General features: G+C 38.2%; 1 pseudogene; it reads left to right on the top strand.

The window, feature by feature from the left end:
- Positions 1-11103: 11103 nt before the first annotated feature.
- LOC103690799 (cytochrome b-c1 complex subunit 7 pseudogene) lies at positions 11104-13634 on the top strand (annotated as a pseudogene).
- Positions 13635-25309: the final 11675 nt, after the last annotated feature.

Here is a 25309-nt window from a genome sequence, read left to right as displayed (position 1 = left end):
TGTCATGAGTCCCTCCATGTGTACTCATTGTTTGGTGGTGTAGTTCTCTACTTTTGGGTTTGTTGTGAGATGATTAATTTCTTGGTTTTTGTTTTCCATGGGTGTAGTGTCCTTCCTTAAGTTTTCCATCTGTTATTTTTGTAGGGCTGGATTTGTAGAAAGATATTGTGTAAATTTGGTTTTGTCATGGAATATCTTTGTTTCTCTATCTGTGTTAATTGAGAGTTTTGTTGGATATAGTACCCTGAATTGGCATTTGTGTTCTCTTATTGTCTGTATGACATCTGCTCAGGATCTTCTGGCTTTCATAGTCTCTGCTGAGAAGTGTGGTGTAATTCTGATAGGTTTGCCTTCATATACTACTTGGCCTTTTCTTTTTACCGCTTTTCATATTATTACTTTGTTCTGTATATATAGTATTTTGGTTATTATATGACAGGAGGAATTTCTTTTTTGGTCCAATCTATTTGGGAGTTCTGTAGGTTTCATGCATGTTTATGGCTATCTCTTTAGCTTATGGAAATTTTCTTCTATGATTTTGTTGAAGATGTTTTCTGGCCCTTTGAGTTGTGAATCTTCATTCTCTTCTATTCCTATTTTTCTTATGTTTTGTCTTTTCATTGTGTCCTAAATTTCATGGGTGTTTTGGGTTAGGAACTTTTTGGACTTTGTCTTTCCTTTGACTGTCAATATCTTCTATGGTATCTTCTATGACTAAGATTCTTTCTTCTATCTCTTGTACTCTGTTTGTCATGCTTGCATCTGTAACTCTTGATCTTTTTTTCTTTTTTTCCCCCATTTTTTCTTTATTAACTTGAGTATTTCTTCTATACATTTCGAATGTTATTCCCTTTCCCAGTTTCCCGGCCAACATCACCCTAACCCCTCCAACTCCCCTTCTATATGGGTGTTCCCCTCCCCATCCTCCCCCCATTATTGCCCTCCCCCAACAATCACATTCACTGGGGGTTCAGTCTTAGCAGGACCAAGGGCTTCCCCTTCCACTGGTGCTCTTACTAGGATATTCATTGCTACCTATGAGGTCAGAGTCCAGGGTCAGTCCATGTATAGTCTTTAGGTAGTGGCTTAGTCCCTGGAAGCTCTGGTTGGTTGGCATTGTTGTTCATATGGTGTCTCGAGCCCGTTCAAGCTCTTTAGGGCCTTTCTCTGATTCCTTCAATGGGGGACCTATTCTCAGTTCAGTGGTTTGCTGTTGGCATTCGCTTATGTATTTGCTGTATTCTGGCTGTGTCTCTCAGGAGAGATCTATATCCGTTTCTTGTTGGCCTGTACTTCTTTGCTTCATCCATCTTGTCTAATTGGGTGGCTGTATATGTATGGGCCACATGTGGGGCAGACTCTGAATGGTTGTTTCTTCTGCTTCTGTTTTAATCTTTGCCTCCCTATTCCCTCTCAAGGGTATTCTTGTTCCCCTTTTAAAGAAGGATGAAGCATTCACATTTTGATCATCCGTCTTGAGTTTCATGTGTTCTGTGCATCTAGGGTAATTCAAGCATTTGGGCTAATAGCCACTTATCAATGAGTGCATACCATGTGTGTTTTTCTGTGATTGGGTTACCTCACACAGGACGATATTTTCCAGTTCCCTCCATTTGCCTATGAATTTCATAAAGTCATTGTTTTTGATAGCTGAGTAATATTCCATTGTGAAGATGTACCACAGTTTCTGTATCCATTCCTCTGTTGAAGGGCATCTGGGTTCTTTCCAGCTTCTGGCTATTATAAATAAGGCTGCTATGAACATAGTGGAGCATGTGTCTTTTTTATATGTTGGGGCATCTTTTGGGTATATGCCCAAGAAAGGTATAGCTGGGTCCTCAGGTAGTTCAATGTCCAATTTTCTGAGAAACCTCCAGACTGATTTCCAGAATGGTTGTACCAGTCTGCAATCCCACCAACAATGGAGGAGTGTTCCTCTTTCTCCACATCCTCACCAGCATTTTCTGTCACCTGAGTTTTTGATCTTAGCTATTCTCACTGGTGTGAGGTGAAATCTCAGGGTAGTTTTGATTTGCATTTCTCTTATGACTAAAGATGTTGAACATTTCTTTAGGTGTTTCTCAGCAATTCGGCATTCCTCACCTGTGAATTCTTTGTTTAGCTGTGAACCCCATTTTTTAATATGGTTATTTGACTCCCTGTAGTCTAACTTCTTGAGTTCTTTGCATATTTTGGATACAAGCCCTCTATCTTTTGTAGGATTGGTAAAGATCTTTTCCCAATCTGTTGGTTGCCATTTTGTCCTAACCACAGTGTCCTTTGCCTTACAGAAGCTTTGCAGTTTTATGAGATCCCATTTGTCAATTAGTGATCTTAGAGCATAAGCCATTGCTCTTTTCTTCAAGAAATTTTCTCCAGTGCCCATGTGTTCCAGATGCTTCCCCACTTTTTCTTCTGTTAGTTGGAGTGTATCTGCTTTGATGTGGAGGTCCTTGATCAACTTTGACTTAAGCTTTCTGCAGGGTAATAAGCATGGATTGATCTGAATTCTTCTACATGTTGACCTCCAGTTGAACCAGCACCATTTGCTGAAAAGGCTATCTTTTTTTCTATTGGATGGTTTTAGGTGCTTTGTCAAAAATCAAGTGACCATAGGTGTGTGGGTTCATTTCTGGGTCTTCAATTCTATTCCATTGGTCTATCTGTCTGTCTCTGTACCAATACCATGCAGTTTTTATCACTATTGCTCTGTAATACTGCTTGAGTTCAGGGATAGTGGTTCCCCCTGAAGTCCTTTTATTGTTGAGGATAGTTTTAGCTATCCTGGGTTTTTTGTTATTCAAGATGAATTTGCACATTGTTCTGTCTAACTCTTTGAAGAATTGGATTGGTATTTTGATGGGGATTACATTGAATCTGTAGATCACTTGTGGTAAAATGGCCATTTTTACTATATAAATCCTTCCAATCCATTTGCATGGGAGATCTTTCCAACTTCTGCGGTCTTCTTCAATTTCTTTCTTCAGAGTCTTGAAGCTCTTATTGTACAGTTCTTTTACTTGTTTGGTTAAAGTAACACCGAGGTACTTTATATTATTGGGGACTATTATGAAGGGTGTCATTTCCCTAATTTCTTTCTTGGCTTATTTCTCTTTTGTGTAGAGGAGGGCTACTGATTTATTTGAGTTAATTTTATACCCAGCCATTTTGCTGAAGTTGTTTATCAGCTTTAGTAGTTCTCTGGTGGAACTTTTGGGATCACTTAAATATACTATCATATCATCTGCAAATAGTGATATTTTCACTTCTTCTTTTCCAATCTGTATCCTCTGGATCTCCTTTTGTTGTCTTATTGCTCTGTCTGGAACTTCAAGAACTATATTGAATAAGTAGGGAGAGAGTGGGCAGCCTTGTCTAGTCCCTGATTTTAGTGGGATTGCTTCAAATTTCTCTCCATTTAATTTAATGTTAGCAACTGGTTTGCTGTATAAGGCTTTTAGTATGTTTAGGTATAGGCCTTGAATTCCTATTCTTTCCAGGACTTTTATCATGAAGGGGTGTTGAATTTTGTCAAATGCTTTCTCAGAATCTAATGAAATGATCATGTGGTTTTGTTCTTTCAGTTTGCTTTTTTAATGGATCACGTTGATGGTTTTCTGTATTTTAAACCATCCCTGCATGCCTGGGATGAAGACTACTTGATCATGGTGGATGATTGTTTTGATGTGCTCTTGGATTCAGTTTGCCAGAATTTTGTTGGGTATTTTTGCGTCGTTATTCATAAGGGAAATTCGTCTGAAGTTCTCTTTCTTTGTTGGGTCTTTGTGTGGTTTAGGTATAAGAGTAATTGTGGCTTCATAGAAGGAATTCGGTAGTGCTCCGTCTGTTTCAATTTTGTGGAATAGATTGTATAGTATTGGTATGAGGTCTTCTATGAAGGTGTGATAGAATTCTGCACTAAACCCTTTTGGTCCTGGGCTTTTATTGGATGGGAGACCTTTAATGACTGCTTCTACTTCATTAGGAGTTATGGGGTTGTGCACATGGTTTATCTGTTATCTGTTTTAACTTCGGTACCTGGTATTTGTCTAGGAAATTGTACATTTCCTGCAGATTTTCAAGTTTTGTTGAATATAGGCGTTTGTAGTAGGATCAATGATTTTTTTAATTTCCTCTGAATCTGTATTTATGCCTCCCTTTTCATTTCTAATTTTGTTAATTTGGACACACTCTCTGTGTCCTCTCATTAGTCTGTCTAAGGGTTTATCTATCTTGTTGATTTTGTCAAAGAACCAACTTTTGGTTCTGTTGATTCTTTCTATGTTCCTTTTTGTTCCTACTTGGTTGATTTCAGCTCTGAGTTTGATTATTTCCTGCCTTCTACTTCTCCTTGGTGTACTTGCTTCTTTTTGTTCTAGAGCTTTTAGGTGTGCAGTCAAGCTGCTGACATATGCTCTTTCCTGTTTCTTTCTGCAGGCACTCAGCGCTATGAGTTTTCCTCTTAGCACAGCTTTACTTGTGTCCCATGAGTTTGGGTATGTTGTACCTTCATTTTCATTAAATTCTAAAAAGTTTTTAATTTCTTTCTTTATTTCTCCCTTGACGAGTTTACCATTGGGTGGAGCATTGTTCAACTTCCTTGTATATGTGGGCGTTCTTCCCTTATTGTTACTGAAATCCAGCTTTAGGCCATGGTGGTGTGATAGGACTCATGGGATAATTTCTATCTTTCTGTATCTGTTGAGGCCTGTGTTTACCAATTATATGGTCAATTTTGGAGAAAGTACCATGAGGTGCTGAGAAGAATGTACATACTTTTGCTTTAGGATAGAATGTTCTATAAATATCTGTTAAGTCCATTTGGTTCATGACTTCTCTTAGTATGTCTACGTCTCTGTTTAATTTCTGTTTCCATGACCTGCCCATTGATGAGAGTGGGGTGTTGAAATCTCCTACTCTTATTGTGTGAGGTGCAATGTGTTTTGAGCTTTAGTAAGGTTTCTTTTACATACGTTGGTGCCCTTGTATTTGGAGCATAGATATTTAAGATTGAGAGTTCCTCTCACTGGATTTTTCCTTTGATGAATATGAAGTGTCCTTCCTTATCTTTTTTGATGACTTTTAGTTGAAAATTGATTTTATTGTATATTAGACTGTTAACTCCAGCTTGCTTCTTCTGACCATTTGCTTGAAAAGTTGTTTTCCAGCCTTTCACTCTGAGGTAGTGTCTGTCTTCGTCTCTGAGGTGTGTTTTCTGTAGGCAGCAGAATGCAGGGTCCTCATTGATTATCCAGTTTGTTCATCTATCTTTTTATTGGGGAGTTGTGTCCACTGATGTTGAGTTATAGTAAGGAATAGTGATTGTTTCTTCCTGTTGTATTCATATTTGGATGTGACATTATGTTTGTGTACTTTTCTTCTCTTTGTTTTGTTGCCAAGACAATTAGTTTCTTGCTTTTTCTAGGGTGTAGCTTGCCTCTTTATGTTGGGCATTGCCATTTATTATCCTTTGTAGTGCTGGATTTGTAGAATGATATTGTGTAAATTTGGTTTTGTCATGGAATATCTTGGTTTCTCCATCTATGTTAATTGATAGTTTTGTACGGTATAGTAACCTGGGATGGCATTTGTGTTCTCCTAGGGTCTGTATGACCTCTGTCCAGGATCTTCTGGCTTTCATAGTCTCTGCCGAGAAGTCTGGTATGATTCTGATAGGTCTGCCTTTATATGTTACTTGATCTTTTTCCCTCACGGCTTTTAATATTCTTTATTTTGTGCATTTGGTGTTTTGACTACTATGTGATGGAAGGAGGTTATTTTTTTGTCCAATGTATTTGGAGTTCTGTAAGCTTCTTTTATGCTTATGGGCATCTCTTTCTTTAGGTTAGGGAAGTTTTCTTCTATGATTTTGTTGAAGATATTTACTGGTCCTTTGAGCTGGGAGTCTCCACTCTCTTCTATACCTATTATCCTTAGGTCTGATCTTCTCATTAAGTCCTGGATTTCCTGTATGTTTTGGACCAGTAGACTTTTCCGTTTTACATTATCTTTGACTGTTTTGTCGATGATTTCTATGGAAACTTCTGCTCCTGAGATTTTCTCTTCTCTCTCTTGTATTCTGTTGGTGATGCTTGTATCTACGGCTCCTTGTCTCTTCCTTTGTTTTTCTATATCCAGTGTTGTTTTCCTGTGTTCTTTCTTGATTACTTCTATTTCCGTTTTTAATTCCTTCAACTGTTTGATTGTGTTTTCCTGGAATTCTTTCAGGGATTTTTGTGATTCCTCTCTATAGGCTTCCACTTTTTTATTCATGTTTTCCTGCGTTTCTCTAAGGGAGTTCTTCATGTCTTTCTTGAAATCCTCCAGCATCATGATCAAATATGATTTTAAATCTAGATCTTGCTTTTCTGGTGTGTTTGGATATTCACTGTTTGCTTTGGTGTGAGAATTGGGCTCTGATGATGCCATGTAGTCTTGGTTTCTGTTACTTGGGTGCCTGTACTTGCCTTTCACCATAAGATTATCTCTGGTGTTACTTTGTTCTGCTATTTCTGACAATGGCTAGACTGTCCTGTAAGCCTGTGTGTCAGGAGTGCTGTAAACCTGTTTTCCTGTTTTCTTTCAGCCAGTTATGGGAACAGTGTGTTCTGCTTTTGGGTATGTAGTTTTTCCTGTCTAGAGGTCTTCAGCTGTTCCTGTGGGCCTATGTCCTGAGTTCACCAGGCAGGTCACTTGGAACAGAAAAGTTGGTCTTACCTGTGGTCCTGAGGGTCAAGTTTGCTCGTGGTGTGTTGCTTATGAGCTCTCCATGAGGGCAGCAACCAGGAGGACCTGTGCCGCCCTTTCTGGGAGCCCCTGTGCACCAGGGTCCGTAACTCTTGGTCTTTTTCTAGGTTTTCCACCTGTATGATTACCTTCCGTTGTGATTTCTTTATTGTTTCGATTTCCATTTTTAGATTGTGGGCATGTTGTTTCAATTCCTTTACCTGTTTGTTGTGTTTTCCTGTATTTCTTCAAGGGATTTTTGTATTTCCTCGTTAAGGGTTCCTACCTGTTTACCTGTGTTCTCCTGAATTTCTTTAATGGAGTTATTTATATCATCCTTAGGGTCCTCTACCATCTTCATGAGATGGGATTTTATGTCAGAATCTTTCTTTTCAAATATGTTGGTGTATCTAGTGCTTGCTATGTTGGAAGAACTGGGTTCTGATGGTGCCAAGTGGCATTAGTTTCTGTTGCTTATATTTTTGCTCTTGCCTCTTGCAATTTGGTTGTCTCTGATGTTTACTGGCCTTGCTGTTTCTGACTGGAGCTTGTACTTCCTGTGAGCCTGAGAGCATGGTTATGATGGACCTCCTCAGAGTCAGGCTGTCTCTGATTGTGTGCATAGGAGGAGTACTGTAGTACCTGATCTGCTCCTAGTTGCAATTGAGGACAAGAGAGTTCATGTGTCTATGGCAGGGTGGATAGGTACTGTATCAGTTGGGCCCTGTGGGGATTCCAGTTAGGCCAGGTTTTGGGGAGGGGTACTCAACTGTGAACCTTGTTGTGACAGACCTCCTTGGAGTCAAGTTTTCTCTGGGTATGGGAGGCAGTCTGGAGCACTGGATCTGCCCTGGGTAGAGTTGCAGGTCAGAAGATGTGTCTCCAGAAGGGTGGATAGGTCCCATCTCCACTGGCCTTTTGGGGGTCCCAGTTAGGCTAAGTATTAAGAGAGGTGTCTCACCTGGGAGTCTGGTTCTGTTCGATGGACCTGCTAGGAAAAAAGCTGTCTCTGGGTATCAGAGGGGTCTTCTTGAGCACTGACTCTGCCCCAGGCAGAGTTGATGTATTTTTTACATTTTTTGAATGCTTACTATCTATCATGTATTTTTAAATTCCAACAATCTTTTTATTAATATATTTAACAAAAAGTTTTTTCCTCTTACTATTTTTCAGCCTTGTTTTATAAATACTATTAGTCTTTTCAAAGACTAAATGATTCTATTTTCCATTTTTCCTTTTTCAGAGATTTCTCTTTTTGATTTTTCTACTACATTTTTATCTTTGAGACGATTACATTTATTATTACAATTATTATGAATAATTACATAATTTTTCCTATCCTGTTTCTCCTCACAAACACTTCCATGTACTTTTCCTTGCTTTCTTTCAAATTCTTGTTTTTTCATACCTTTTTATTGTACATATATATATATATTCACTATGTATACATATATATTCCTCGATATAACTTCTTTAGTCTCTATACTACTTGTATGTGTGTTTTCAGGGCTATACCTAAGGCTCAGATAGAACTGTGGAAGAGGAAATAAAAAAGATTGTAATAGCCAGAGCCTCACAGAATTTTCTGTGAGATTGAGTCTTCTAGAAATGTCAGAATGTACAACCATAGGTTCTCACCAACATCAATGCTTATACTTGAGCTAAACAAGGGCAACAGACATGCTGAAGTGGATGGAATGAGTCCTCAGTCTTATAAAAATAAGGAAACCAAGGATTGCTGAGAGTTGGAAAAAGTCTTCCCAAGGGAAGAGTGTACCAGTTGATTATCCAATACTGAATCGATATATGTTTATTACTGTATGTTTATCTAGGCCTTTTTGATTGATGATTTATTTTAAAATACTTGGCAGTGTGTCATAAAGAAAAGAAATAGAAGCAGGTTGGAAAACTTACAGAAATTTAGACTCTAGAACAAAGGGATTTTCAAATTTTGATTTTTTTCTCAAAGTAAGGTCAGTGGTTATTATTAATGGTCACTTGTTTGTGAGATTCTGACAGTAGTAGCATTTTTATTTAGAATAAGGGATATTCAGTTCTATGTACAAATTTTATTTATCTTAATTTCTCTAAATATTCATTTACTACAAATTAATCTTAGATATTTGTGTTCTTTTGTCTTTTAAAACACTTTTTTGCTGAAGAGGGACTAACAGTGTTTTGACAGTAATATTTACTAAATTTTCCAAAAGAGTTTACCTTTTAAGAGTTAAGAGTTAAAAGAGTTTAGTGGCACTAGTTACATTTTTCCTACATTGTAACTCTGATTTACCTGTTTTGAACAATACCTCTTTCATAGCCATATAAAAATACCAAGTTTGCTTTTCAAAGCACAATGTTTGGAACTACCTATCTTCCTGTACCCTCTTCACATTTTGGCTCCATCTGTAGTTAGATGCTAGAATGCCTGCTTCATCTAGAATGGTCAGACTGTTTCTGAAAACATCCTTCAAAAAGTACTCCTATGAAAATCTGAGAATAAATAAAGTTTGGGATGCCAGGACACTCCACTGCCTTTCTAGTGTCAAAACATCCCCAAAAATCCAAAAACAAAACCCAAAAATAACTCAAAAAACAAAAACAACCAGATTTTCTTGATGCTGAGTCTGTCTTCTATAAACCAGTTGCTTTAACCAGCATTGCAATAGAATCATGGTTATGAAAATTTAAAGAGAATTTAGTAAATTTGGTTGTAATCAAATTCATAGGAGCAAGAAAAGAAAATCAACATGAAATAGTAGGATAATCCACATGTAGAAATATTGGAAACCCACAACCAGCCTTAGGTCTGAAAGGGGAAAGTGAGAGTATACTCAGTTGTTAAAACCTAGAGAAGGCAACTATGGTGGGAGGGCCATTTAGGAGAACTTGTGTGGCTTTTGGTAAAACCTTGTGATCCACCCATAGTGAAGCCAGGGAAATAAAAGTATCCTCATCTCATTCCTCACTCATCTCATTTTGGCCAGTATCTGCCATTAACTGAAGTTAGTCAGAAGTCGGAAGACAGTGGATCTGCCAATAGAATTCAAGGTCTGGCATCAATAGGAGAGGCCCTTGGTTCTGAGAAGGCTCAATTCCCCAGTGTAGGGGGATGCCAGAGTGTGAGGTTTGAGTGAGTGGGCAGAGTGGGCACATCCTCATAGATGTAGGAGTAAAGGAGATGATAAGGGAGTTCCAGAGAGGAAACTGGGAAAGGGGATAACATTTGAAATGTAAATACATAAAATATCCAATTAAATAATGAATTCAAGGAAAACAGTTTCTCATGGTGCTGGACAGGGTAGAGAAGACAATATTAAATCTAACAAAAGTGAAGGGAATTAAAGGGAAATACATAGCACACAATGAAAAAGTCATATTTATAAATAATTCCTTATTTGGTTTGCATCACTTCTTCTGGAATGGCAAGGTAAGTCCATAAATTCAGAGGGAAAATAGTTTAGCTAAGAAGTTATTGCTAAGTTCTGACTTATTTCACAAGTCAAAGACTCTTCTTTTGTAGAGAAGGATAGATGCACTTTATATCTCCTAGGAAAGCTGGGAATGAGAAAAAAGTCATGTAAAGACTTGTTACATCTATCCACTCACACTCTTTCTATAGTCATGCTATAATAGTTAAGAACTTCTAAGTATATGCAGCTCCCTGTATTTTCTTCCTATATATTTACAGTGTATCCTATATATTTACAGCCATTCCTACTTTTTCATATTTTTCAAAAACATAAGTAGTTCATGGTATGCATCCACCCATCCAATAACCATAGAAAGGGATAGTATTTGGTTTGCTAAAGATCACACTTTTTGAAGTATAGTGGAATATAATCTATTTCATTAGTATTGACTATTGTGCTCAATCTTCATAATCAATGAACATTAATGAGATCATGATGTGTGTCTTTGGATAGAGATGGCTTTCTGGCTACTGGCCAGGCAAGGGTCAGAGAGATATCTGAGAATGAAGGAAGCATGTATGGAATAAAAGTGCTTGAAGAGAACCACTGCATTTATAATGTTGCTGACCTGGGTATACTATGTTGGAGTAAAGGCTATTACTAAAAGACAGATCTTGGACAATCTTTTCACTGAATTCTTTTCAATGTTGTTTTGATTTTCCTAAGGCCTTCAGGCACAACATTAAATAATTTAAGATCCCTAAAAGTTTTGGGTAGGCACTTAATGCTATAAATGTTCCTCTTAGAGCTACCTTCATTATGACCCATAGGTTTTGATTTGTTGTTTTCATGTTCAATCTAGATTTGTTTTGTAATTTCTTTCTTGATTTGTTCAGTAAAATTATTCTATAGTGTCTTAAGATAAGTTCAAGATGTTTCTTTAGGTCAAAATAACTCTTAGTTCAAAATGGCAGGCAGATCTATAGTTGTAGCATCAAGTAGGTGGCTGGATGTTTTTCAAAATTGGTATTATAATGCTGCAGGACTCTGTAAACTGGGGTTAATGTGAGATGATACAATACATTAAACTGAAGATGGAAGAGAAGCCATAAGAAGGCTTCCTGAGGACCTTTATAATAGCAGAATGTTATTAGGAGATCCCTAGACCTGACTATGAGGTATTAGATCTTGCCTAAGGATCAGTGGACAAAATATGAGGAGGACAAATTGTACCTTGAACCGTATATGAAAGAAGTTATTTGGGAAAGAAAGGAGAGTGGACGAAGAAATGATCTTGTAGTAAAGATCTGTGTGTGTGCCTGGTCTTTCCATATTTTTATGAAGTTATTTCAACCAGAATTACAATTTAAGAATTATTTGCTCTACATAAGTCTCACTTTAAATAAATGTCTATTGTAACTATAAAAATGATTTTTTTTTGGTTGGGAAATGAATCTTCTTGTTTCTAAGTGGAGAGACAATGGAGAGACCCTTTATGCTTTTCTTTGACATAGACTTTCAGAAAGTCACATATTTTCCTAGAACCTCAAATGAATATCAGTGTAAAGGCTCAAGGTATGAATTTCTTATATCCTCTGCTGAGATACAAACTGCTGTAAAGAGAACAGCTAAGAATTAGTGACAGTCTCAGAGGGCTTGTGTATGGCTGGGGAATGATAACAAACCTTAAAGGAATAAAAAAGTTGTACAAAAATGAAAAGAATTGATTTTACAAAGGAAATCTATACGCATATAAAAATGTGAAGCAATAATAAATACCGAATACTCCATCAACTTTAACTCTTGTTAATTAAGCCATGTCTAGTTCATAGTCATGGAACTTTTACTGATTCATCATTGTCTTCAAATCAACTTTTTCAGGAATGTTGGTGTCCTAGATATGGTGATGGAAAGTCTACTATCAAGCAAAACCTATAATCATATAATAGACAAGCAAATGATTGTCTCAGCTAATAAAATTGCATTTCTTAAATTCTGTTTATTAATATCTCCCATGTGATATTCAACTGTATCAAAGCATGGGAAAGAATGACATGTGTTAACACTGCTTTGCAGCTTCCTATTTACATGTGACCTTAGACAAGTTGGTTAACTTTTCTGAATTTCAAATTTTCCATTGTGTGAGACAAGAAAAATAATGTCTCTCAGAGGATTATTTGGTAATTTTTAAATAATATTACACATATGCATGACAGATTCACCACAAAGTAGGTACGTGTTTGGTGAATAGTATATATTATTAATTATGAATTTCAATAAAATAAGCTTATTTGGATGTTTTCTAGTTTTTAAACTTGGGTTAAGGAAGACACTAGCATCCCCATTGTGATTTGTTACCATAAGTCAACCTCTCTACAGCAATTATTTTGCTGGCAAGTAAGCAAGGCCATAAATCAATAACAACTCTTGCAACCTCAGGACTTATCGATCTTGATGTTTATCTTCTATAATGTTCTTGGAAAACCCAATTATTTTGGGAAGTTACCCAAACTGATTTACCCATTATTCAATATTGGTTTATTAGTAACATGTTATAAAAGCATTTTATTGATTTTCTTTTTAAAAATCTCTTTATACACAATATAGATATTTAAACAATATTTTTAGAATTTTTATTAAAAATAGGGTAAACATCAAGAAATTCTATTTAGTACATGCATTTAAGGTAGGTTACAATTTCATGTGGTATAGATTCTACCAATCTTAAAGGGTTAGCCATTGGGAGTTACTTGAAACCTAAACATCCTTTTGTTAATGCATCCAGTGTTCTTCCCTCAAACCATATAATGTTTGGTGCAGAATAAATATCCAGTAAATATTTGTTGAGTTAACAAATGTATGAATGAATGAAAGCATGAATACATAAAAGCACTGATTTACAGTCACCCACTTTTAATGTCCAAAAAGGTAGCTCTATTCTTTCCAATTTTTATATATTCTTAGATTTATAGGCAAATATGTAAGCATATGTTTTTCTAACAGTAGACTGTTGTTGAAAACTTCAACTGTTTTTGTTCTGTCTTTCAGATTTATCTCATTGATAAGATAAAAAATGTGATGAGGCATAACATTTCCTTTTGTGATGATGGAAGAAAGCAATATACTGAAAAAATGGGGTTTGAAGAGGGTTTGAAGAGGGGCAGAAGTTATCTATACTTAATCATAAGGATCTCATGATGTACTGTTTAAAATAAATTCCAAGTCACTATTTGATAATCTCTAATGTGATTCTTATGATCAGATGCCATTCGACCAGGGACTTCTAGCCAGCTACACCTCATGAGTAGGCAGGTTAGCCAAAGCCAGTGTTAAGAGATAACTGTTACAAATGAAGCTTACTTGAAATAATCATTCCCCTTAATATCTGTGTTCTCAAGTTTAATATCAATATTAATAATGCCTTTCTATTTCATGTGAACTTTTAAATTTTATCTTAAAGATACTCACACAGCCATCATCAAAGTTGCAATATCATAGCAGAAGATTATAATTCATAGGGTCCACAAATCCTGTTTATAAACCTCCCATCACACATTCACGGTGGCAAATCCACACTAGCCATGAGCTTGCACTCTACTGTGTCTCTTACTTTTCCTCACATTTATACACATAATAGTGATTCAAAAATGCAAAGATGTGTCATCATGCTATTATTGGACATTTGGCATCTCTTTTTGGCTTATTTTCTTAGGTATCCTAGAGTTTTGCCTTTAGAAAATGTTCTCACAGATACATAAAAATAAATATATAAATAGTTATCATATACTAATAACCATTACAACATTAATAATCTTTTAAAGTCAATATGTATCCAAGTAGTTTTTCTAGAGGCAGGAATTTGCATTTACAGAATAAGAACTATCTAAAACAAAAGGTATCAGATAATATTCTAGTGAAGAATATATACTTGGCCCTTTTATGGTTATTTTCTCATAGAACCAGACCACTAAGAACTGTTCTCTCTTTATTTCCACAATAAAAATTATTATTAATAGAATTTATTAGAAGATCTTTGAAGGCAAGTGTTCTCTATGCATTATTTCCTTTAAAGCTCTAAACACTTTTTTTGGATTAAATACAATTACCATCACCATTTTGCAAATGAGAACACATGCTTTATCCGATTCTAGTAGCCAGATTATCAGTCTTCAGTATTTAAGATGACTTTAATGAAAATAAATAGAAATATAATAGTCCTGTCTTTGGATTCCAAAGTAATGGATCTCCATTAATTATATCTAGCATAGTGGTTCTAAACATTCCTAATGTTGAGAGCCTTTAACACAGTTCCTCATGTTGTGAGGAAACTATAAAATTATTTTAGTTGTTTGGTTTCCTGTGCTTGCCTCTCACCATCAGGTTGTCTCTGGTGTTAGCTTGTCTTGCTGTTTCTGATGGTGGCTTGACCCTCCTGTGGGCCTGTGTGTCAGCACTGCTGTAGACCTGTTTTCCTGTTTTCTTTCAGTCAATTATGGGAACAGACTGTTCTGCTCTCAGGCATGTAGTCATTCCTGTCTGCTGGCTTTCAGCTCTCTGTGTAACCCCTACTTCTTCTAGGTCCCTGTGCACAAGGGGTCACAGATGGCACAATGCATTTTCCTCTTGAGTCAGGAATGTGGGCAGAGAGTATTCTCCTCTGGTTTCACAGGAGTGTCTGCCCCTCTGATGGTCTAGCTCCCCCGCCCCCCCCCCGGCCCCACCACAGGATTTGGGTGCAGGGAGCTGTTTAACAGGTTCAGTTCAGATCTGGGTGCAGTCTGGACCGCGGGTCTCCTGCAGCTTGACTGCTCTTATATTCCTGTGTCTAAAGGCACTATGCAATTTCCTCTTGGACCAGGAAGAAGTTTTTGCTAATTTTAGGACTCCTGGAAGTAGAGATGAAACTCCAGATTATAGCTCCTTTTGTCTCTGTCTTTTGATTCCTAGTGACCATATGAACAAATGGTTTCTTTTACCATATGTTCCAACCATGGTATAGTGTCTCATCACCAGCCCCAAAGCAATGGACCAAGTGACCATCAAATAAGACATTAAAAGTTGCAATTCATAAATATATATTTTAAATTACTGATTTCAGGTATTTGTTACAAGAGGGTAGAAAATTCACAACTTAAGCTGATAACATCTGTGATTCAGGGCAGGACATGGACCACCCTAACAGGCTATGTTTTTCACTGTAATTACAAATATTTCAAGTGCACAAAGAGTAAAATATCACTCTAAGTAATAAACATACTTTAAGATATACTACAGTATGATGGGTGCCATGTAGGAGAAACTTCAGTGGGCAAGTGAGATTCCTGGAGAAGGTCCACCATTTTGCATGGCAGAATCCTAGTGTGGCACAGCCCCAGGGGCTTTGTCCCAGGATTGCTTCTTGCTGCTGATATGCCTTCTTGTGTTTGTCATTACTGTATCCCTCATTTCTCTGACATGGTGTATTTGGGAAAAGAAAGACTCTTTCTACCTATAGTCTGTTATGATTGATTCTTGTGTATTAGTCTACCATATTGTGCAGATTCCCTTGCAGAATCAACATGAAGATGGACTTTCATGAAACAATACTATTTAGATGAATTAATGATTTTATAGAATTCCTGTTTTGATTCAAATAATTTTAGGATGTTAGAGTAATTTACAGATGATCTAAGGAGATTATTTTAGTCATTTTTCTAGAAATATATATAAAAAACAGTTAAAATCATGAATAAAATGTGACCCCTCCACAAAGAATATTAAGTAAAGTCTTCATGAAAAGGGATACAATGAGTTTTCATGCATTACAAGTATGTAATTTGCAATAGGAAGAGAAATAAGCTTGGGATACAGTTAGAATCAAGGAAAAACATTTTCTATCAGATCCAAGGTTGAGGCCACAGATGGGTACCATGATAAAGCAAAGCCATGAATATATAAAACTATTGCTTGGAACTTACAATGATCCTATAGAATGAGATGCAGATAAAACAACTGCTTTGAACTTATTAGCAACAGTCTTCTGTAATTCTCATGTAACCTTTTATCTGGGAGGCAAATTTTTTTCTTACACAGAGCACTTTAGTCTGAAGAGCTATAAAATGCTAAAATCAAAAATAAAGCTTGTTAGATCCTTCTCTTTAGAAATTTGCTCCATCCATCAACTCTAAATATGTATATTTGTATATATGTATATATGTCTATATATACATTCTATGTATGAATGTATATATGTATATGTATGGCATATGTATATGTATATATATGAATATGTATATGTGAAATTGTTGGTATTTGCTTGTTGAAAGTTACTTGTTAGAGCTTACTTTTCTTCATCTAGTGCGAGTGTGTGGGTGCATGATTTTCTCTCATTCCTTTCCTTTCTAGCAGATCCTTAAAAGTTAAAAAGAGTTCAGAATTTCTTGCCAGTTACAGAGAGTGTCAGCCACAGAATATTGAGCTTTGCTCCCATCAGCACTACCAATGCTGACCCCATAAATTGCCGCTGCTGTCAACTGGGGAGGGGAGCATTGGCAGCACTGAACCCAATTGCTAATGCCACACCTCACTGCCTTCCTCAGTTTACCTATACTGTCAAAGCAGGCCTTCAAAAACTATATATTTCATTATTTGTACTATAACCTTGTATTAGTTTATTCTCAATATGGTGAAATAGTAGAAAAAGGGATGATAGGCAATAAGAAATTACTTTTTCCTTTGATTTCATACATTGTTAAGTCATTGATAAGTTGAAAGCAAATACACACACACACACACACACACACACACACACACACACACACACCATTCCACACAAAATAAACAAAGAAAAGAAAAAAAGTGATATAAAACCACTTGAGATATTTTTGTACTCTTTTTTTCTTATAAATTGAATAATTTATTTATTTACGTTTCAAATGTTGGCCCCTTTCCTGGTTTCCCCTATGCAAACCCCTTATCCCATCCCCTCTTACCTTGCTTCTATAAGGTTGCGCCCCAACTCCTGCCTCACATCCCTAGCATTCCTTTATGCTGGGGCATCAAGACTTCACAGGACCAAGGGCCTCCCCTCCTATTGATACCAGATAAAACCCATTTAGCTCCTTCAGTCCTTCCCATAACTCCTCCATTGGGGGTCCTGTGATCAGTCTGGTGGTTGGTTTCAAGCAGCCGCATCTGTGTTGGTTAGGATCTGGCAAAGCATCTCAGGAGACAGCTATATCAGGCTCCTGTCAGCAAGCACTTCTTGACATCAACAATAGTGTCTGGGTTTTGTGTCTGCATGTGGGATGGATCCCCATGTGGGACAGTCTCTGAATGGCTTTTCCTTGGTCTCTGCCTATATTTCCTCCCTGGTTGATAGTGGAAGAACAACACTATCAACAAACCAGAACCCCCCCCCCCCGAGCTCCCAGGAACTAAATCACCAACCAAAGAGTTCACATGGAGGAACTCATGACTCGAGCTGCATATGTAGCAGAGGATGGAATTGTCTGGAATCAGTAGGAGGAGAAGCCCTTTGTCCTGCGAAGGCTTGTTTTTTCAGTGTAGCAGAATGCCAGGGTGGTGAGATGGGAGTGGGTACGTTGATGGGTGAGTATCCTCATGGAAGTTGGATGGAGGGAGGGGGGAGAGGGCAAAAGGATAGCATTTGAAATGTAAATACCTCAAATATACAGCAAAAATAAATAAATAAATATAAAAAAAATTTTGGAGACCTATCCCTCAACCAGGAGGAGGCTATAACTAACTTCTGGATATGGTCTGAACAGTTTCCCCCTCCTCTTTGTGGGGTATTTCATCTAATATCATCCCCGTTGGGTCCTAGGAGCCTCTTGCTTTCCTGGCATCTGGGACTTTTTGGTTCCTACCCCCAGTTTCCTATCCCCATTGCTACATACCTCTGTTCAATTTCCTGACCCTCTGTACATCTCCGTATCCTCCCATACCTGGTTGGGCCCCACTTTCCCCCTCCCCCTCCTCTCCTCCTCCCAAGTCCCTTACACCCTCTTCTTCCCTTGGTTATTTTGTTCCCCCTTCTAAGTAGGACTGAAGCACCCACTCTAGTCTTCTTTCCTCTTGAGTTTCCTGTGGTCCATAAGTTGTTTTGTGAGTATTCCAAGCACTTTGCCTAATACCTACTTATCAGTGAGTACATGCCTTGTGTGTTCTTTTGTGACTGAGTTACCTTATTCAGAATGATATTTTCTAGTTCCTTCCATTTATGAGCGATATATTCATGGATGAACTATGAAATGGAAATTGTGTGTGATTCTAGTTAGGAAGCACACACATATATTATCTTCTCTAATATTTCTGTTAAAACTCATAGTGTATGATTAAAAAGTGAACAGTAAAATTCATAGGAATACTGCAAATGTTTAATTTTGGTTTGCTATGTGACTAATTAAATCATCATGGCACAACAACATAGGTAATGAGAGGTATAAAGCTTCATCTTTTGGTATATTTACTGATTGGTTTTGGTCAAAAATTGCTGAATATTTCTTAACTAGTTCATAAATTATTCAGTTGGCCTTAGGGCAAATGATGTGAGAAAATATAGATGGAATGGTGTGGAACAAGTATTCTGAGAAGGTGCTTTTAGAAAACAGTGCTGGTCTTCTGGCACTGTGACTATTGATGAATAGACTTGCATATTTTTTAATTGGATATATTTATTTTTTTTTATTAACTTGAGTATTTCTTATTTACATTTCAAGTGTTATTCCCTTTCCCGGTTTCCGGGCAAACATCCCCCTCCCCCCTCCCCTTCCTTATAGGTGTTCCCCTCCCAACCCTCCCCCCATTGCCGCCCTCCCCCCATAGTCTAGTTCACTGGGGGTTCAGTCTTAGCAGGACCCAGGGCTTCCCCTTCCACTGGTGCTCTTACTAGGATATTCATTGCTACCTATGGGGTCAGAGTCCAGGGTCAGTCCATGTATAGTCTTTAGGTAGTGGCTTAGTCCCTGGAAGCTCTGGTTGCTTGGCATTGTTGTACTTTTGGGGTCTCGAGCCCCTTCAAGCTCTTCCAGTTCTTTCTCTGATTCCTTCAACGGGGGACCTACTCTCAGTTCAGTGGTTTGCTGCTGGCATTCGCCTCTGTATTTGCTGTACTCTGGCTGTGTCTCTCAGGAGCGATCTACATCCGGCTCCTGTCGGTCTGCACTTCTTTGCTTCATCCATCTTGTCTAATTGGGTGGCTGTATATGTATGGGCCACATGTGGGGCAGGCTCTGAATGGGTGTTCCTTCAGTCTCTGTTTTAATCTTTGCCTCTCCCTTCCCTGCCAAGGGTATTCTTTTTCCTCATTTAAAGGAGTGAAGCATTCACATTTTGATCATCCGTCTTGAGTTTCGTTTGTTCTAGGGATCTAGGGTAATTCAAGCATTTGGGCTATTAGCCACTTATCAATGAGTGCGTAGCATGTATGTCTTTCTGTGATTGGGTTAGCTCACTCAGGATGATATTTTCCAGTTCCAACCATTTGCCTACGAATTTCATAAACTCGTTGTTTTTGATAGCTGAGTAATATTCCATTGTGTAGATGTAGCACATTTACTGTATCCATTCCTCTGTTGAAGGGCATTCTGGGTTCTATCCATTTTCTGGCTATTATAAATAAGGCTGCGATGAACATAGTGGAGCACGTGTCTCTTTTATATGTTGAGGCATCTTTTGGGTATATGCCCAAGAGAGGTATAGCTGGATCCTCAGGCAGTTCAATGTCCAATTTTCTGAGGAACCTCCAGACTGATTTCCAGAATGGTTTTACCAGTCTGCAATCCCACCAACAATGGAGGAGTGTTCCTCTTTCTCCACATCCTCGCCAGCATCTGCTGTCACCTGAGTTTTTGATCTTAGCCATACTCACTGGTGTGAGGTGAAATCTCAGGGTTGTTTTGATTTGCATTTCCCTTATGACTAAAGATGTTGAACATTTCTTTAGGTGTTTCTCAGCCATTTGGCATTCCTCAGCTGTGAATTCTTTGTTTAGCTCTGAACCCCATTTTTTAATAGGGTTATGTGTTTCCCTGCGGTCTAACTTCTTGAGTTCTGTGTATATTTTGGATATAAGGCCTCTATCTGTTGTAGGATTGGTAAAGATCTTTTCCCAATCTGTTGGTTGCCGTTTTGTCCTAACCACAGTGTCCTTTGCCTTACAGAAGCTTTGCAGTTTTACGAGATCCCATTTGTCGATTCTTGATCTTAGAGCATAAGCCATTGGTGTTTTGTTCAGGAAATTTTTTCCAGTGCCCATGTGTTCCAGATGCTTCCCTAGTTTTTCTTCTATTAGTTTGAGTGTGTCTGGTTTGATGTGGAGATCCTTGATCCACTTGGACTTAAGCTTTGTACAGGGTGATAAGGATGGATCGATCTGCATTCTTCTACATGTTGCCCTCCAGTTGAACGAGCACCATTTGCTGAAAATGCTATCTTTTTTCCATTGGATGGTTTTGGCTCCTTTGTCAAAATTCAAGTGACCATAGGTGTGTGGGTTCATTTCTGGGTCTTCAATTCTATTCCATTGGTCTATCTGTCTGTCTCTGTACCAATACATGCAGTTTTTATCACTATTGCTCTGTAATACTGCTTGAGTTTAGGGATAGTGATTCCCCCTGAAGTCCTTTTATTGTTGAGGATAGCTTTAGCTATCCTGGGTTTTTTGTTATTCCAGATGAATTTGCAAATTGTTCTGTCTAACTCTTTGAAGAATTGGATTGGTATTTTGATGGGGATTGCATTGAATCTGTAGATTGCTTTTGGTAAAATGGCCATTTTTACTATATTAATCCTGCCAATCCATGAGCATGGGAGATCTTTCCATCTTCTGAGGTCTTCTTCAATTTCTTTCCTCAGTGTCTTGAAGTTCTTATTGTACAGATCTTTTACTTGCTTGGTCAAAGTTAAACCGAGGTACTTTATATTATTTGGGTCTATTATGAAGGGTGTCGTTTCCCTAATTTCTTTCTCGGCTTGTTTCTCTTTTGTATAGAGGAAGGCAACTGATTTATTTGAGTTAATTTTATACCCAGCCACTTTGCTGAAGTTGTTTATCAGCTTTAGTAGTTCTCTGGTGGAACTTTTGGGATCACTTAAATATACTATCATGTCATCTGCAAATAGTGATATTTTGACCTCTTCTTTTCCGATCTGTATCCCCTTGATCTCCTTTTGTTGTCTGATTGCTCTGGCTAGAACTTCAAGAACTATATTGAATAAGTAGGGAGAGAGTGGGCAGCCTTGTCTAGTCCCTGATTTTAGTGGGATTGCTTCAAGTTTCTCTCCATTTAGTTTAATGTTAGCAACTGGTTTGCTGTATATGGCTTTTACTATGTTTAGGAATATTCCTATTCTTTCCAGGACTTTTATCATGAAGGGGTGTTGAATTTTGTCAAATGCTTTCTGAGCATCTAATGAAATGATCATGTGGTTCTGTTCTTTCAGTTTGTTTATATAATGGATCACGTTGATGGTTTTCCGTATATTAAACCATCCCTGCATGCTTGGGATGAAGCCTACTTGATCATGGTGGATGATTGTTTTGATGTGCTCTTGAATTCGGTTTGCCAGAATTTTATTGAGTATTTTTGCGTCGATATTCATAAGGGAAATTGGTCTGAAGTGCTCTTTCTTTGTTGTGTCTTTGTGTGGTTTAGGTATAAGAGTAATTGTGGCTTCGTAGAAGGTATTCGGTAGTGATCCATCTGTTTCAATTTTGTGGAATAGTTTGGATAATATTGGTATGAGGTCTTCTATGAAGGTTTGATAGAATTCTGGACTAAACCCGTCTGGACCTGGGCTCTTTTTGGTTGGGACACCTTTAATGACTGCTTCTATTTCCTTAGGAGTTATGGGGTTGTTTAACTGGTTTATCTGTTCCTGATTTAACTTCGATACCTGGTATCTGTCTAGGAAATTGTCCATTTCCTGAAGATTTTCAAATTTTGTTGAATATAGGTTTTTATAGTAAGATCTGATGATTTTTTGAATTTCCTCTGAATCTGTAGTTATGTCTCGATTTTCATTTCTAATTTTGTTAATTTGGACGCACTCTCTGTGTCCTCTCGTTAGTCTGGCTAAGGGTTTATCTATCTTGTTGATTTTCTCAAAGAACCAACTTTTGGTTCTGTTGATTCTTTCTATGGTCCTTTTTTTTCTACTTGGTTGATTTCAGCTCTGAGTTTGATTATTTCCTGCCTTCTACTCCTCCTGGGTGTATTTGCTTCTTTTTGTTCTAGAGCTTTTAGGTGTGCTGTCAAGCTGCTGATATATGCTCTTTCCTGTTTCTTTCTGCAGGCACTCAGCGCTATGGGTTTTCCTCTTAGCACAGCTTTCATTGTGTCCCATAAGTTTGGGTATGTTGTACCTTCATTTTCATTAAATTCTAAAAAGTTTTTAATTTCTTTCTTTATTTCTTCCTTGACCAGGTTATCATTGAGTAGAGCATTGTTCAATTTCCTCGTATATGTGGGCATTCTTCCCTTATTGTTATTGAAGACCAGTTTTAGGCCGTGGTGGTCCGATAGCACGCATGGGATTATTTCTATCTTTCTGTACATGTTGAGGCCCGTTTTTTGACCAATTATATGGTCAATTTTGGAGAAAGTTCCATGAGGAGCTGAGAAGAAGGTATATCCTTTTGCTTTAGGATAGAATGTTCTATAAATATCCGTTAAGTCCATTTGGCTCATGACTTCTCTTAGTCTTTCTACTTCACTGTTTAATTTCTGTTTCCATGATCTGTCCATTGATGAGAGTGGGGTGTTGAAATCTCCCACTATTATTGTGTGAGGTGCAATGTGTGTTTTGAGCTTTAGTAAGGTTTCTTTTACGTATGTAGGTGACCTTGTATTTGGGGCATAGATATTTAGGATTGAGAGTTCATCTTGGTGGATTTTTCCTTTGATGAATATGAAGTGTCCTTCCTTATCTTTTTTGATGACTTTTAGTTGGAAATTAATTTTATTTGATATTAGAATGGCTACTCCAGCTTGCTTCTTCTGACCATTTGCTTGGAAAGTTGTTTTCCAGCCTTTCACTCTGAGGTAGTGTCTGTCTTTGTCTCTGAGGTGTGTTTCCTGTAGGCAGCAGAATGCAGGGTCCTCGTTGCGTATCCAGTTTGTTAATCTATGTCTTTTTATTGCGGAGTTGAGGCCATTGATATTGAGAGATATTAAGGAATAGTGATTATTGCTTCCCGTTATATTCATATTTGGATGTGAGGTTATGTTTGTGTGCTTTCACTCTCTTTGTTTTGTTGCCATGACGATTAGTTTCTTGCTTCTTCTAGGGTATAGCTTGCCTCCTTATGTTGGGCTTTACCATTTATTATCCTTTGTAGTGCTGGATTTGTAGAAAGATATTGTGTAAATTTGGTTTTGTCATGGAATATCTTGGTTTCTCCATCTATGTTAATTGAGAGGTTTGCAGTTTATAGTAACCTGGGCTGGCATTTGTGTTCTCTTAGGGTCTGTATGACATCAGTCCAGGATCTTCTGGCCTTCATAGTTTCTGGCGAGAAGTCTGGTGTGATTCTGATAGGTCTGCCTTTATATGTTACTTGACCTTTTTCCCTTACTGCTTTTAATATTCTTTCTTTATTTTGTGCGTTTGGTGTTTTGACAATTATGTGACGGGAGGTGTTTCTTTTCTGGTCCAATCTATTTGGAGTTCTGTAGGCTTCTTGTATGTCTATGGGTCTCTCTTTTTTTAGGTTAGGGAAGTTTTCTTCTATGATTTTGTTGAAGATATTTACTGGTCCTTTGACCTGGGAGCCTTCACTCTCTTCTATACCTATTATCCTTAGGTTTGATCTTCTCATTGAGTCCTGGATTTCCTGTATGTTTTGGACCAGTAGCTTTTCCCGCTTTACATTATCTTTGACAGTTGAGTCAATGATTTCTATGGAATCTTCTGCTCCTGAGATTCTCTCTTCCATCTCTTGTATTCTGTTGTTGAAGCTTGTATCTACAGCTCCTTGTCTCTTCTTTTGGTTTTCTATATCCAGGGTTGTTTCCATGTGTTCTTTCTTGATTGTTTCTATTTCCATTTTTAATTCCTTCAACTGTTTGATTGTGTTTTCCTGGAATTCTTTCAGGGATATTTGTGTCTCCTCTCTATGGGCTTCTACTTGTTTATTTATGTTTTCCTGGAATTCTTTCAGGCATTTTTGAGATTCCTCTCTGTAGGCTTCTACTTGTTCTCTAAGGGAGTTCTTCACATCTTTCTTGAAGTCCTCCAGCATCATGATCAAAAATTATTTTGAAACTAGATCTTGCTTTTCTGGTGTGTTTGGATATTCCATGTTTGTTTTGATGGGAGAATTGGGCTCCGATGGTGCCATGTAGTCTTGGTTTCTGTTGCTTGGGTTCCTGTGCTTGCCTCTCGCCATCAGATTATCTCTAGTGTTACTTTGTTCTGCTATTTCTGACAGTGGCTAGACTGTCCTATGAGCCTGTGTGTCAGGAGTGCTGTTTTCCTCTCTTTCAGTCAGTTATGGGGACAGTGTTCTGCTTTCGGGCGTGTAGTTTTTCCTCTCTACAGGTCTTCAGCTGTTCCTGTGGGCCTGTGTCTTGAGTTCACCAGGCAGCTTTCTTGCAGCAGAAAAGTTGGTCTTACCTGTGGTCCCGAGGCTCAAGTTCGCTCGTGGGGTGCTGCCCACGGGCTCTCTGCAGCGGCAGCAACCAGGAAGACCTGTGCCGCCCCTATGGGAGCTTCAGTGCACCAGGGTTCCAGATGGTCTTTGGCTTTTTCCTCTGGCGTCCGAGATGTGTGTGCAGAGAGCAGTCTCTTCTGGTTTCCCAGGCTTGTCTGCCTCTCTGAAGGTTTAGCTCTCCCTCCCACGGGATTTGGGTGCAGAGAACTGTTTATCCGGTCTGTTTCCTTCTGGTTCTGGTGGTGTCTCTGGCAGGGGTCCTGCCTCTCCTGTGCCCTCCCCCACGGGAGCCCAGAGGCCTTATACAGTTTCCTCTTGGGCCAGGGATGTGGGCAGGGGTGAGCAGTGTTGGTGGTCTCTTCTGCTCTGCAGCCTCAGGAGTGCCCACCTGACCAGGCGGTTGGGTCTCTCTCTCATGGGGTCTGGGAGCAGAGAGCTGCTGCGGGCCGATATCTTCTTTATTTACATTTCCAATTTTAGCCCCTTTCCTGGTTTCCCATCCTACAACACCCTATCC

The sequence above is a fragment of the Rattus norvegicus genome, chromosome X (genome assembly GCF_021556685.1).
Source record: "Rattus norvegicus strain SHRSP/BbbUtx chromosome X, alternate assembly SHRSP_T2T, whole genome shotgun sequence".
In the NCBI taxonomy this organism is placed as follows: Eukaryota; Metazoa; Chordata; class Mammalia; order Rodentia; family Muridae; genus Rattus; species Rattus norvegicus.
This window is presented reverse-complemented; position numbering and strand designations above follow the sequence as displayed.